Here is a 13,339-nt window from a genome sequence, read left to right on the forward strand (position 1 = left end):
TGTCAATAAAAGCTGGTGCGCAATGTCCTCTTGGGGCTAGGGGGCAGTATTTTCACGGCCGGATGAAAAACGTACCCAAATTAAACAGGTTACTACTCTGGCCCAGAAAATAGAATATGCATAGTATTAGTAGATTTGGATAGAAAACACTCTGAAGTTTCTAAAACTGTTTGAATGGTGTCTGTGTGTATAACAGAACTCATATGGCAGGCAAAAACCTGAGAAAAATTGAATCAGGAAGTGGAAGAAATGAGAAATGTAGTTCTTATTTTGAATCCCTTGAGAAACTACAGTGACATAGGGTTTACGTTGCACCTCCTAAGGCTTCCATTGGCTGTCCACAATCTTTAGAAACTGGTTTCATCCGTCACCTGTTACCGGGCAGACAATTGTGGCTCAAGTCAATCAGTGGCCAGTCTGAGGACAGGTGTCTCGTGACGCGCGTGCACGCGAGTTCGCTGTTCATTATTTTTCTTCTGGGATGAATACCTATTGTCCGGTTGGAAGATGATCGCAATTTTACGTTAAAAAATACCCTAAAGGATTGATTGTAAACATCGTTTGACATGTTTCTACAAACGGTAATGGAACTTTTTAACTTTTCATCTATGGATTTGCGTCCACGCCTCATGGCATTGTAAAGTGTTCTGGATGGGTCAACAAAACGGAGGTATTTGGACATAAATGATGGACTTTGCAGAACAAATGAACATTTCTTGTGGAAGTGGGAGCCCTTCCGAATGCATTCCACCGAAGATCAGCAAAGGTAAGAAAATATTTCAGAGATTTTGTCGACGCCGTGGTTGTAGGCTAACTGTATAGCTTAGCATTGAAGGCTAAGTTCTGTACTCAGAATATTGAACAATATGCTTTCTCCGTAAAGTTATTTTGAAATCTGACAATGCTGTTGCATAAAGGAGTAGATTATCTCTAATTCTTTAAATAATTGTTATACATTTTGTCAATGTTTATGAGTACTTCTGTAAATTGATGTGCACATTCACCGAAGGTTATGGGGAGAAAACATTTTCTGAACGTCACGCGCCAATGTAAAATGGGTTTTTTGGATATAAATATGAACTTGATCGAACAAAAAACGCATGTATTGTCTAACATGATGTCCTAGGATTGTCATCTGATGAAGATTGTCAAAGGTTAGTGCTTCATTTTAGCTGTATATCTGGTTTTGTGACGGCTATCCGTGCTTGGAAAATGGCTGTTATTTATTTTTTTGCTAAGATGCTATCCTAAAATAATCGAATGTTTTGCTTTCACCGTAAAGCCTTTTTGAAATCGGACAATGTGGTTGGATTAAGGAGTAGAGTATCTTTAAAATGCCGTGTAATGCTTGAATTTTAATTTTGAAATTATTCTTTTTAGAATTTTTGGGGAATTTCGCGCCGTGCTATCTCACTGGTTGTTGTCCAACCAATCCCGGTAACGGGATTTTATCTCGAAGGGGTCCTCAAGAGGTTTGGTAGTCTTGAGGAATTGCCACCACAAACGAACACTGGCGCTAAGACTGCACTCAACGAGCTGTATAAGGCCGTAAGCAAACAAGAACATGTTCATCCAGAAGTGGTACGCCTAGTGCCCGGAGACTTTAATGCAGGCAAACTTAAATCCGTTTTACCTCATTTCTACCAGCATGTCAGATGGGAATACAACTCTAGACCACCTTTACTCCACACACAGAGATGTGTATAAGATCTCCCTCACCCTCCATTTGGCAAATCTGACCGTAATTCTATCGTACTGATTCCTGCTTACAAGCAAAAACGAAAGCAGTAAGTACCAGTGACTATAATTCTATCCTACTGATTCCTGCTTACAAGAAAAAGCTAAAGCAGAAAGTACCAGTGACTCGCTCAATACAGAAGTGGTCAGATGAGGCGGATGCTACTGTACAGGACTGTTTTGCTAGCACAGACTGAAATATGTTCCGGGATTCATCCAATGGCATTAATGTACATATCCCGAACGGAAGCCATGGATTACAGGTAACATCCGAACCGAGCTAAAGCTGCCACTTTCAAGGAGCAGGACACTAATGACGATGCTTATAAGAAATCCCGCTATGCCCTCAGACGCACCATCAAACAAACAGGCAAAGCGTCAATTCAGGATTAAGATTGAATCCTACTACACCGGCTCTGACTCTTGTCGGATGTGGCAGGGCTTGCAAACTGTTACGGACTACAAAGGGAAACCCAGTCGCGAGCTGCCCAGTGACACGAGCCTACCAGACGATCTAAAGGCATTTTATGCTCGCTTTGAGGCAAGCAACACTGAAACATGCATGAGAGCACCAGCTGTTCCGGACCACTGTGTGATCACGCTCTCCGTAACCAATGTGAGCAAGACCTTTAAACAGGTCAACATTCACAAGGCCGCAGGGCCAGATGGATTACCTGGGCGTGTACTCAGATCATGCTTGGACCAACTGTCAAGTGTCTTCACTGACATTTTCAACCTCTCCCTGACTGAGTCTGTAATACCTACATGTTTCAAGCAGACCACCATAGTCTCTGTGCCCAAAGAATGACTACCTGCCTAATTGACTCCCGCCCTATAGCACTCATGTCGGTAGCCATGAAGTGCTTTGAAAGGCTGGTTATGGCTCACATCAACACCATCATCCCATAAACTCTAGACCCACGCCACTTCGCATACTGCCCCAACAGATCCACAGATGACGCAATCTCAATCGCACTCCACACTGCCCTTTCTCACCTGGACAAAAGGAGCACCTACGTGAGAATGCGGTTAATTGACTACAGCTCAGCATTCAACACCATAGTGCCCACAAATCTCATCACTAAGCTAAGGACCCTGGGACTAAACACCTCCCTCTGCAACTGGATCCTGGACTTCCTGACGGACCGCCCCCAGGTGGTAAGGGTAGGCAATAACATCTGCCACGCTGATCCTCAACACGGGGGCCCCTCAGGGGTGTGTGCTCCCTATTCACCAACAACTGCATGGCCAAGCATGACTCCAACACCATCATTAAGTTTGCTAATGACACAACGGTGGTAGACCTGATCACCAACAATAATAAGATAGCCTATAGGGAGGAGGTCAGAGACCTGGCAGTGTGGTTCCAGGACAACAACCTCTCCCTCAACGTGAGCAAGACAAAGGAGATGATCATGGACTAAAGGTAAATAGGGCCGAACACAGCCCCATTCACATCGACGGGGCTGTAGTGGAGCGGGTTGAAAGTTTCAAGTTCCTTGGTATCCATATCACTGTCGTGACATTGTTATTGTTAACCTGTTAGGGCTAGGGGGCAGCATTTGCACGTCTGGATAAAAAAAATGTACCCGATTTAATCTGGTTACTAATCCTACCCAGTAACTAGAATATGCATATACTTATTATATATGGATAGAAAACACTCTAAAGTTTCTAAAACTGTTTGAATGGTGTCTGTGAGTATAACAGAACTCATTTGGCAGGCAAAACCCTGAGACATTTTCTGACAGGAAGTGGATACCTGATGTGTTGTATTGACTTTAAACCTATCCCATTGAAAAACACAGGGGTTTAGGAATATTTTGGCACTTCCTATTGCTTCCACTAGATGTCACCAGCCTTTACAAAGTGTTTTGAGTCTTCTGGAGGGAGATCTGACCGAACAAGAGCCATGGAACGATGATGTCCCATTAGACACCTGGCGCGCGAGTTCATGTTGGGTACCCTCGTTCCAATACGTTATAAAAGAGTATGCATTCGTCCACCTTGAATATTATTCATGTTCTGGTTAAAAAAGGCCCTAATGATTTATGCTATACAACGTTTGACATGTTTGAACGAACGGAAATATATTTTTTCCCCTCGTTCATGACGAGAAGTCCGGCTGGCTTAGATCATGTGCTAACAAGACGGAGATTTTTGGACATAAATGATGAGCTTTTTTGAACAAAACTACATTCGTTATGGACCTGTGATACCTGGAAGTGACATCTGATGAAGAGAATCAAAGGTAATGGATTATTTACATAGTATTTTCGATTTTAGATCTCCCCAACATGACGTCTAGTCTGTATCGCAACGCGTATTTTTCTGGGCGCAGTGCTCAGATTATTGCAAAGTGTGATTTCCCAGTAAGGTTATTTTTAAATCTGGCAAGTTGATTGCGTTCAAGAGATGTAAATCTATAATTCTTTAAATGACAATATAATATTTTACCAATGTTTTCTAATTTTAATTATTTAATTTGTGACGCTGACTTGACTGCCGGTTATTGGAGGGAAACGATTTCCTCAACATCAATGCCATAGTAAAACGCTGTTTTTGGATATAAATATGAACTTGATAGAACTAAAAATGCATGCATTGTCTAACATAATGTCCTTGGAGTGTCATCTGATGGAGATTGTAAAAGGTTAGTGCATCATTTTAGCTGGTTTTATGGTTTTGGTGACCCTGTCTTTGACTTGACAAAACATTACACACAACTCTTGTAAATGTACTGTCCTAACATACTCTAAATTTATGCTTTCGCCGTAAAACCTTTTTGAAATCGTAAAACGTGGTTAGATTAAGGAGATGTTTATCTTTCAAAGGGTGTAAAATAGTTGTATGTTTGAAAAATTTAAATTTTGACATTTATTTGGATTCAAATTTGCCGCTCTTGAAATGCACCTGCTGTTGATGGAGTGCACCACGGGTGGCACGCTAGCGTCCCACCTAGCCCATAGAGGTTAATGTGATGACATGCTATTTATCGAATAATTAACTATGTTTATACGTAATTAAATTAATCCTGTAACCATTAACTCAATAACCTGGGGCACCATGGGAAAGTTTGTTTAATGAGTTACCGTTTCCCAAATTCACTCAAATAATATCAGAATATTGATTTCATAGCAGTCACTAATTAATTCATTTCCTCATCAGTCTCATTCTGAATGTCGCATAATTCGTAAATCTTCACTACCCATGTCTCACTAATCATTCCGTACCACACAAAATGAGTTAATTATTTATTTACTAACAAGCTAAATGATAACATAAGATACACATACACAAACATTCTAGGTTACTGGTTAGAACATCATACAATGACAACAGGTCCCTAGCGGACTAACACAATATGACACGTGTTACACAAGATGGAGATTTACAGAGAGAGAGAGAGAGAAAGTACAATAGAGAAATTCAACACTTGGATACATTTGTAAACTACGCCTAGTTTCAGCTCTAACACCTTGCCCCGAACTGCCGCTCTTATGGGTAAAAAGTGTAATGCATGTATTTACGTGTTGAAGGTCTCCGTTGGGTATCTTGTCGTGGGCCGAGTTCTGCTTAGTGGGAAAGGTTTGGCTGACGCCTTGTTCTTTCATCTTCAGGTGTAAGTCTCTGATTGTGACATCGTGTTGACAATGTCCTTTCGCTTAGTTGTATGTTTCCTTGCACTCGTTCTGTGAGTGAGCTTCTGAGTAGGCTAATCAGCCATGTCGATGATCCCAGCATGGGTAGGAGGGCCGTGTAGACAATCGATGACTTGAAAAGATAGGCTGGAGGGTCCTGTTTAAATTCACCTTCCTAGATACAGTACTTAGAAGAGCTACTCAACCATGAACCTGATTGTTCAGAGATTTTCTTTGTCTTCAACCTCGTGTTGCGATTTGGGGTCGTGACAAATTGTGGACCTTGGCTGCAGCGCGGTCCTCTAGTCAAGTATGTAAATTCTTAACTCACATGTTTTATACCCCAGAGTAGAAAGGGTGTTTCCGTCTTTATGACACCCTGGGGCGTAGCTATTTACAAGGCAAGGTATTAGTATTTACTATGATCTCTTATGGACAACTAAAATCACAGTCTTATCGTCATCAAAACATTCTCTTTCATCTGGATATTCTCTAAATCAAAATCAAATCAAATGTATTTATATAGCCCTTCTTACATCAGCTGATATCTCAAAGTGCTGTACAGAAACCCAGCCTAAAACCCCAAACAGCAAGCAATGCAGGTGTAGAAGCAAGGTGGCTCGGAAAAACTCCCTAGAAAGGCCAAAACCTAGGAAGAAACCTAGAGAGGAAACAGGCTATGAGGGGTGGCCAGTCCTCTTCTGGCTGTGCCGGGTGGAGATTATAACAGAACATGGCCAAGATGTTCAAATGTTCATAAATGACCAGCATGGTCAAATAATAGTAATCACAGTGGTTGTCGAGGGTTATTGTCCCCAGCATAAGGTGCACCTGTGTAATGATCATGCTGTTTAATCAGCTTCTTGACATGCCATATCTGTCAGGTGGATGGATTATCTTGGCAAATGAGAAATGCTCACTAACAAGAATGTAAACAAGTGTGTGCTCACCATTTGAGAGAAATACACTTTTTGTGTGTATGGAAAATTTCTGGGATCTTTTATTTCAGCTCATGAAACATGGGACCAATACTTTACATGTTATGTTTATATTTTAGTTCAGTTTATGTTTTGAGGTTGGACTTTATTACGTATAGCTCGTTAGCACTTAGGGCACACCGATTGGTGTCAGCCTTGTAAGGTGTTAATTTCCCTTTTTATCAGGCATTAAAACAGGAAACAATTAATCAGATGGATCTTGTATATTTCAGAGACCCTAGAGGGTAGAATATCCAATTAAAGTTTGCATTCAATCATACCCTGATCTGTAAAAAACCCGATATTTTGTTAGGGTGGACAAGCAATAATGTTAAATTGGATTTAGTTTAACTAAAATACAGCAAATGGGATTTTAAGATTAAAAGGAGATTACTATTTTTGTTATTTTGTTCCAGGGCTTGTTTTTCACTTTATGTTTGTTGTTAACAAAATGTGTCATTTTATGCTTACATTGTGTGTAATCAAAATGTTCAGATGAATTTCTTGACGTGTTTGACCTTGGTTGCCTATTGTTTACAGTAACCCAGTTTTAGCTACCACGGGTAAATTGGAATGCTATTTAAGTCCATTGTAGCAAGTCTACAAACAGAAATCAACAATACCTCAATACCTATTTGTTTGATAGTTATTTTTTTAAGATAGCAGCTATAAAAAAAGACTCAAATTAAAGCTCTCTCTCTAAAGTAAGATAAATCGCAAGTAAAATAATGATTTAATCATGACTGTTTTAAATCTACTCAAGGACCCAATTGATTTTCTAATAATAGATTATTTAACCATCCAGGGTACACGCCAAGACAATATGTCAAATGTGGAAATAATATATTGAGAGCTATCCTCCCTCTTCTGTTTTTGAAGAATTAGAGCTAACAAAGATTTCCAACATGTCAAGAAATTGTACCTGGACAGTATCAGTGTTACGGTAAAAATGTCTCTTTGGTGGAATCACCATGGTTATTTGGTTGTGTGTGGGTTGGGATGCTGACTGGACATGACAAATATCTTTCAGCCAAGTACATTCGATGCATCGTTGACAACACAATACTAAGCCCTGGCGTTGCTTCTGTCTAATCTGGTTAGAAATGGCACGATCAGTGGACAGCAAGTGGACACAAACAGAACCAACCACTGTCACTAATAACCCCCATGCCCCCAAGGTCTAAAGGTCTAACCCGGTGAAGTGTCCTTACTGGCCAAACAAAGAGGTGGATGCTTATGACCCTTACACTATCCATTAACAAAGGGTTAACATGGCAGTCTAGGCAATTATGACTAAATGGAATATTACAAAACAAACTAGTAAGCACTGTATTGCATGAATAATCCTATATTGATCTAAGACTAAGATCAACACCTTGATCATTGTCGACAACAATAGACCAAAAAAACATTACAGTAAAATACATTTGGCTAAGTGTACATGTGTGATCTAAAGTAAATGGAAACAATTAGCATGAACCGGGTGACTCAAATCTTACCACTAAACTCCCAAATCTAATATGCTTCTTGTTAGCAGGGAGTATAAGATAATGAGATTTACTGTTCTTTCTACCTTAAAGCTTGGCAATGTGCAAAAATAGTCCAGTTCCCGTATCTCTCCATCCCTCTATCCCTCCATCTGCCCTGTTGAGGGAGCTAATGCCAATACTATTCAAGAGCAGCTGTAACGTTTGCTTCCAACTCACACTCTCAAACATGTAGATCTCCTGAACGTAGCTTACTTTCCAGCCCACTTTCCAGCTCACACTCTCAAACACATAGATCCCCTGAACGCAGCTCACTCTCCAGATCCCAATCACCTGAATTCTGATCACCTGTTCACACACCTGTATGTCATTATCACACACTATTTAGTTCACTTCTTTGCACCCTATCATTGTGAGGTATTGTTTGTTCTGGGACACACATCTTTCAGAGCAGTTAGCTGCCTATTGCCTGATCTCCCGGATGACGTTACTAGCCTTTTCCCTGCCTGTACTGTTGCCTTTATGGACTCCCTGTGTATGACCTTCTGCCTTCCCCTGGTCCCAGCTATCTGCCTCCTCCTGTGGTCCTTTACAATAAACACCTGCTGCGCCCTGCGCTTGAAACCAGCTCTGTTTCCCATCGTGTACATTACACCTGCCACATTCTTCTCGTCTGCCATGCCAATTATTAAGGAGTGGTAGTGTGAAGTTGGACTAAATGGCCTTTTAACAAAGGTATTATCAGAACTTTCGTCCAATCATCAGACTGCATAAATTAATATCAAATCAAAGAGTCAGGATTGAGCACTGCGGAGGTTTCCCTTGACTTCAGCTGCTCACTCCATCAGCCCTGGGGTTAAGCTACCAGCACTGTCTTCCTACTTCCCCCATTAAGATGAGTTAACACTTTAAAAGTAATTGTAATATATCAAATCAAATTTGTTTATCACATACAAGTGTTTAGCAGATGTTATTGTGGGTGTAGCAAAATGCTTGTGCTTCTAGCTCTGACAGTGCCGTAATATCTAACAAGTAATGTCTAACAGTTTCAAAACATGTACCCAAAATAAATGTAAATCTAAGTAAGGAATGGATTAAGAATATATATACATACTGTATATTTAGTACCGTTCAAACATTTGGGGTCACTTAGAAATGTCCTTGTTTTCCATGAAACATACATGAAATGAGTTGCAAAATTAATAGGAAATATAGTCAAGACGTTGACAAGTTTAGGAATAATGATTTTTAATTTAAATAATAATTGTGTCCTTCAAACTTTGCTTTAGTCAAAGAATCCTCAGTTTGCAGCAATTACAGACTTGTAGACCTTTGGCTTTCTAGTTGTCATTTTGTTGAGGTAATCAGAGATTTCACCCCATGCTTCCTGAAACACCGCCCACAAGTTGGATTGGCTTGATGGGCACTTCTTACGTACCATACGGTCAAGCTGCTCCCACAACAGCTCAATATGGTTGAGATCCGGTGACTGTGCTGGCCACTCCATTATAGACAGAATACCAGCTGACTGCTTCTTCCCTAAATATACTGCTCCAAAAAATAAAGGGAACACTTAAACAACACATCCTAGATCTGAATGAAATAAATAATCTTATTAAATACTTTTTTCTTTACATAGTTGAATTTGCTGACAACAAAATCACACAAAAATAATCAATGGAAATCCAATTTATCAACCCATGGAGGTCTGGATTTGGCGTCACATTCAAAATTAAAGTGGAAAACCACACTACAGGCTGATCCAACTTTGATGTAATGTCCTTAAAACAAGTCAAAATGAGGCTCAGTAGTGTGTGTGGCCTCCACGTGCCTGTATGACCTCCCTACAATGCCTGGGCATGCTCCTGATGAGGTGGCGGATGGTCTCCTGAGGGATCTCCTCCCAGACCTGGACTAAAGCATCCGCCAACTCCTGGACAGTCTGTGGTGCAATGTGGCGTTGGTGGATGGAGCGAGACATGATGTCCCAGATGTGCTCAATTGGATTCAAGTCTGGGGAACGGGCGGGCCAGTCCATAGCATCAATGCCTTCCTCTTGCAGGAACTGCTGACACACTCCGGCCACATGAGGTCTAGCATTGTCTTGCATTTAGGAGGAACCCAGGGCCAACCGCACCAGCATATGGTCTCACAAGGGGTCTGAGGATCTCATCTCGGTACCTAATGGCAGTCAGGCTACCTCTGGCGAGCACATGAAGGGCTGTGCGGCCCCCCAAAGAAATGCCACTCCACACCATGACTGACCCACCGCCAAACCGGTCATGCTGGAGGATGTTGCAGGCAGCAGAACGTTCTCCACGGCGTCTCCAGACTCTGTCATGTCTGTCACGTGCTCAGTGTGAACCTGCTTTCATCTGTGAAGAGCACAGGGCGCCAGTGGCGAATTTGCCAATCTTGGTGTTCTCTGGCAAATGCCAAACGTCCTGCATGGTGTTGGGCTGTAAGCACAACCCCCACCTCATACCACCCTCATGGAGTCTGTTTCTGACCGTTTGAGCAGACACATGCACATTTGTGGCCTGCTGGAGGTCATTTTGCAGGGCTCTGGCAGTGCTCCTTCTGCTCCTCCTTGCACAAAGGCGGAGGTAGCGGTCCTGCTGCTGGGTTGTTGCCCTCCTACGGCCTCCTGCACGTCTCCTGATGTACTGGCCTGTCTCCTGGTAGCGCCTCCATGCTCTGGACACTACGCTGACAGACACAGCAAACCTTCTTGCCACAGCTCGCATTGATGTGCCATCCTGGATGAGCTGCACTACCTGAGCCACTTGTGTGGGTTGTAGACTCCGTCTCATGCTACCACTAGAGTGAAAGCACCGCCAGCATTCAAAAGTGACCAAAACATCAGCCAGGAAGCATAGGAACTGAGAAGTGGTCTGTGGTCCCCACCTGCAGAACCACTCCTTTATTGGGGGTGTCTTGCTAATTGCCTATAATTTCCACCTGCTGTCTATTCCATTTGCACAACAGCATGTGAAATGTATTGTCAATCAGTGTTGCTTCCTAAGTGGACAGTTTGATTTTACAGAATTGTGATTGACTTGGAGTTACATTGTGTTGTTTAAGTGTTCCCTTAATTTTTTTGAGCAGTGTAGTTATTGCAAAGTTTGGAGCTTTGCTTTTGGTCATTGTCCTGTTGTAGGAGGGAATTGTCTCCAATTAAGCGCTGTCCACAGGGTATGGCATGGCGTTGCAAAATGGAGTGATAGCCTTCCTTTTTCAAGATCCCTTTTACCCTGTACAAATCTCCCACTTTACCACCACCAAAGCACCCCGAGACCATCACATTGCCTCCAACATGCTTGACAGATGGCGTCAAGCACTCATCTAGCATCTTTTCATTTTTTCTGCGTCTCATGAATGTTCTTCTTTGTGATCCAAACTCCTCAAATTGAGATTTGTCAGTCCAAAACACTTTTTTCCAATCATCCTCTGTCCAGTGTCTGTTATTTTGCCCATATTAATATTTTCTTTTTATTAGGCCAGTCTGAGATATAGCTTTTTCTTTGCAACTCTGCCTAGAAGGCCAGCATCCCGGACTCGCCTCTTCACTGTTGACGTTGAGACTGGTGTTTTGCGGGTACTATTTAATGAAGCTGCCATTTGAGGACTTGTGAGGCATCTGTTTCTCAAACTAGACACTCTAATGTACTTGTCCTCTTACTCAGTTGTGCACCGGGGCCTCCCACTCCTCTTTCTATTATGGTTAGAGCCAGTTTGTGCTGTTCTGTGAAGGGAGTAGTACACAGCGTTGCATGAGATCTTCAGTTCCTTGGCAGTTTCTCGCATGGAATAGCCTTCATTTCTCAGAACAAGAATAGACTGATGAGTTTCAGAAGAAAGTTATTTGTTTCTGGCCATTTTGAGCCTGTGATCGAACCCACAAATGTTGATGCTCCAGATACTCAACTAGTCTAAAGAAGGCCAGTTGTATTGCTTCTTTAATGAGCACAACGTTTAAAGCTGTGCTAACATTATTGCAAAATAGTTTTCTAATGATCAATTAGCCTTTTAAAATGATAAACTTGGATTAGCTAACACAACGTGCCATTGGAACACAGGAGTGATGGTTGCTTATAATGGGCCTCTGTACGCCCAAGTAGATTCTCCATAAAGAATCTGCCATTTCCAGCTACAATAGTAATTTACAACATTAACAACATCTACACTGTATTTCTGATCAATTTGATGTAATTTTATTGGACAAAATATTTGCTTTTCTTTCAAAAACAAGTGACCTCAAACTTTTGAATGGTTGTTTATTGCAGAGCGGCATTGAACTAAGATAGTGGCATGGCATAGAGTACAGTTTACACATATGAGATGATTAATGCAAGATATGGATACATTATTAAAGTGGCTAGTTTTTCATTTACTTAAAGTGGCCAGTGATTCCTAATCTATGTCTATAGGCAGCAGCCTCTGATGTGCTGGATATGGCTGTTTAACAGTCAGTGGTGTAGTATAGAATACAATACAGTATATACGTACATATGATATAGGTGATGCCTATATGTAAGCACAATTTAAATTTGACTAAGATACCTTAGAATAGTGTGGAGTGCAGTTCATACAAACAGTATGAGATGATACGGAACATTATTAATGTGGCTAGTGATCCATTTCTAAAAGTGGCCAGTGATTCCTAATCTATGTCTGTAGGCAGCCGTCTCTGATGTGGTAATGATGGCTGTTTAGCAGTCTGATGGCCTGAGATAGAAGCTGTTTTTCAGTCTCTCGGTCCCAGCTTTGATGGACCTGTACTGACTTCGCCTTCTGGATGATAGTGGGGTGAACAGGCAGTAGCTTGGATGGTTGATGTGCTTGATGATCTTTTTAGCCTTCCTATGGAATCGGGTGCTGTAGGTTTCCAGGGGGGCGGGAAGTTTGCCCCCAGAATTGCGTTGGGCAGACCGCACCACCCTCTGGAGAGCTTTACGGTTGTGGGCGGTGCAGTTGCCGTACCAGGCGGTGATACAGCCTGACAGGATGCTCTCAATTGTGCATCTGTAAAAGTTTGTGAGGGTTTTAGGTGTTAAGCCAAATTTCTTTAGCCTCCTGAGGTTGAAGAGGCACTGTTGCACCTTCTTCACCACACTGTCTGTCTGTGTGTGTGGACCATTTCAGTTTGTCAGTGATGTGTACGCTTACAGTGAAATGCTTACGAACAGGTACAGGGACAATGGTGGCCATCTTGAAGCATGTGGGGACAACAGACTGGGATAGGGAGAGATTGAATATATCTGTGAACACACCAGCCAGCTGGTCTGTGCATTCTCTGAGGACGCGGCTAGGAATACCATCTGGGCCGGCAGCCTTGTGAGGGTTAACACGCTTAAATGTCTTAATCATGTTGGCCACGGAGAAGGAGAGCCCACAGTCCTTGATATCGGGCTGCGTTGGTGGCACTGTATTATCTTCAAAGCGAGCGAAGAAAGTGTTCAGCCTGTCCGGAAGCAAGACGTCGGTCTCCGCGACG

The 13,339-nt window shown here is 42.1% G+C and overlaps 1 protein-coding gene across 16 annotated transcripts in view; it reads left to right on the forward strand.

Annotated features, from left to right (window-relative positions):
- Positions 1-13,339, forward strand: part of LOC106582631 (receptor-type tyrosine-protein phosphatase T) — a 591,582-nt gene that overhangs the window by 286,500 nt on the left and 291,743 nt on the right. The gene's annotated exons all lie outside the window — the stretch shown is intronic.

Source organism: Salmo salar, chromosome ssa22 (genome assembly GCF_905237065.1).
Source record: "Salmo salar chromosome ssa22, Ssal_v3.1, whole genome shotgun sequence".
NCBI classification, from domain to species: domain Eukaryota; kingdom Metazoa; phylum Chordata; class Actinopteri; order Salmoniformes; family Salmonidae; genus Salmo; species Salmo salar.